Consider the following 3,127-nt stretch of genomic DNA (forward strand, 5'->3'; position numbering starts at 1 on the left):
GTTTATTTTCCATAAACAAGATTTAGTACAAACAAATTTTGTCTCCTTGAACCTAAAAAATATTTATAATTCCTTTGGGGTTTGATTAGTTCGATAAGAGTTGATTAATTTGTAAAATTCGTCATAAATTTAAGAAAAAAAATTAATATTTGTTTATCAAATCATTCATTCCGTAGTCTGATAGATCTTTTGTAGAAATTAATTAATAAGACGAGAATAAAGATAGATCAAGTGCCTTTGGGGTCATCTCTTACCTTCTAAGTAGTATTTATATCCCCAAAACTTGGAGATGCACACACAAGAAGAGGCGTTATGTTAAAAAATATATTAAGTGTCTTTTGCAAAGCTAGAATCAACAAAGATCGCACCAATAAAGGACCTAACAACATCCCCAACCACATTTGGGAAAGTAGTTTCACTCTCCCATCCAAACATAGACACAATATCCAATTTCTCAAAATTCTCACTGTATAACATATCTTCCATTGCAGATCTAGCGAGGCATGAAGAATGTGCTCATGCAGTCTAGCCTTAATTGCAGATTGAGTATATCATTCATTATTTACAAAAGTAAACCACAAATAAGTAATTAGTCTTTTAATAATCCTCGAATATTTGAAATAGAGATATGTTGTAACAACATCATCTAGCATTACATCTCCAAGAAATTTCAACTGCTAATAGCATTGTGGAATCTCATGTAGTACGTATGATCCGTGAGTTAGCGTTTGAACAAGATTCGAAGGGTCGTGAAACTTGTAGTGTTGCAGTGATTTCTAAGTACCGTACATTGACTATCTTCTTAGCATTCACGATGAAGACCCTTAAGATTGGTGCATCAATAATATCAATTTCCATCCCGATCCATTTCATATTTGATAAAGCTGCTACGTTGCCCGTCCGAACTCAGGTAGGCAACTGTTAGTGCCTCAACCACATCAACTACTCTCTTGTTTCTAATCTTCTATACTTTACCCTACAACACATTTCTACTGAAGGCATCACGAAATTTTTCTCAAGTTGTAAACTTGAGGATTATCACTTGGAATTGTCCACACTTTAATATATAATGGTTCATGATGGATAAATCTCAGAATTTTATGAGCACATCAAAGCTTGAACGATGCAACATTGGAAATGATTTTATTTTTTTAATGTTGAGAAGACCCTAATGATAATTTTCATACGTCTTAAACGATTGTATACTAATAGCATATATGAGAAAAGAGTCGCCAAGCTTTTCAAGTGACTCCAAATAAAAATTCTGGAGACATTTCTTTGTTGTCATTACTTTAAAAATGTTAGGGGTTGGGATACAAAGTTCTACTTTGTGGTGATTCAAAAGCATTCTTTTAAAGTTTATTCAGCATGGATGCTTTCCCTATAAGTTCTAAAGGTTCTAGCACGGTAGATAGTTATCTTTCACCTAAAGAATCTTATGAATTCTAGGTATACACATATGGTAGTGAATCCCCAAACTCCGCCGACCAAATTCACTGCTATATTTATATACCATAGAATTCATAAGGTTCTCGAGGTCAATAATATTTTACCATTAACTATCTGCCGTGCTAGAACCTTTACACTCTATTGGGGAAGCATTCATACTGAATAAAATTGAAAATAATAATTTCGGATCATTGCAAACTAAAACATTGTATCCCAACTGGTAAGATTTTGGAAGGAATGACAACAATGAAATGCCTCTAGAAGTTTCATTCGGTATTACTTGGGAAACATGGAGACTCTTTTATCAAATGTGATGTTAGTATACAACTATTTAAGAATTATGAAAGTCAGCACGAGGGGTTTACTCAGAATTAAGAAAATAAAATCATTTCCAAGGTTACACTCTGCAACTTTGGATACGCTCGTAAATTATGAAATTTATGCATAATGAACCATTTGATCTTCTAATGTGAATCATTCCTGATGATAATTCTCAAGTTCTTCTACTAAGAGTTCCCTTTGCCTTCAATAAAAAGGTATAGTAGGCTAAGTCAAACAATTAGAAATAGTAAGAAGTAGTTAATGTGGTTGAGGAAGTAATAGGTTCCTACCTCATCTCGTGTGGGGAAGTAGTGACTTTACCATTTATGAATTTGATTGGGTTGCACATTGATTTTGTTGATTCTTAGAAGCTAGTTAATCTCTGATACTTTGAAACCTTGCTACTTACAAGTTCCATGATATTCGAACTGAATCCATAACTAATTAATGATTTGAGGTAAGCTTCTGTAAACAATGAATAATATGCTCAATCTGCACTTAAGGCTCGCATGCACAAGCACCTTCTTCATGCCTCGCGAAATCTACAAAGACAGATATGTTGTACTATTGATGATTTTTGAGAAATGGGATCATGTGTCTACATTCGGATGGGAATATGAAACGTGCTTGGAGATGTTTTTGGGTCCTCTGTTGGTGCGATCCCTTAAAACCTCTCTTTAAACCGTTGATTACACCTCAAACATCAAACTCCAACCAATAAGAGAGTTAAGTGAACTATGTGCACAGAAAGGTTATTTGAAAAAGAAATCAGTTTCTTCATGAGTTAGACACTCGACATATGTAGGCATCAAAATTGTGTGGGACTCTACAAGATGAGTCCAACTTCATTTAGAATTATTGAATACTAATCCTAATTCTTGAAGACTAATCCTAACTCACACTATATAAAGGGTACTATATCCCTTAGAGAGGGATCTCGAAAATTTCATAAATTCATGGAACATTTACAAATAGATAAAGATGTGGGCGGACTCTTTGTGACCACAAATACTTCAGGAAAGTCCACAAATCCCCTTTACATAAGATCAAATAAAATCAATTTTAGGTGCAAATTATCCTACAGAAGAATCAAGAAATGCACAAATTGTACTCAAACTGTTAATTAGTAACATATTCTTCTTTCTTCATATTTATTTCTTAGTTGGAGTTTATTTTCAATACATAAAATTTGTATCAAAGAAATTGTCTCCTAGAACCCTAACTAATATTTATAATTTATTTGGGGTTTTATTAGTTTTATCCGAGTTGAAGAATTGGTCATAATCCATTCGACATTGTTGAAAGAACTTAATGTTCATTGATCAAATCTATCACTGAATAGTCAAATAGATCGTTT

The 3,127-nt window shown here is 33.3% G+C and overlaps 1 pseudogene; it reads right to left on the reverse strand.

Annotated features, from left to right (window-relative positions):
- Positions 1-327: 327 nt before the first annotated feature.
- Positions 328-1,348, reverse strand: LOC107017471 (annotated as a pseudogene).
- Positions 1,349-3,127: the final 1,779 nt, after the last annotated feature.

The sequence above is a fragment of the Solanum pennellii genome, chromosome 1 (genome assembly GCF_001406875.1).
Source record: "Solanum pennellii chromosome 1, SPENNV200".
In the NCBI taxonomy this organism is placed as follows: Eukaryota; Viridiplantae; Streptophyta; class Magnoliopsida; order Solanales; family Solanaceae; genus Solanum; species Solanum pennellii.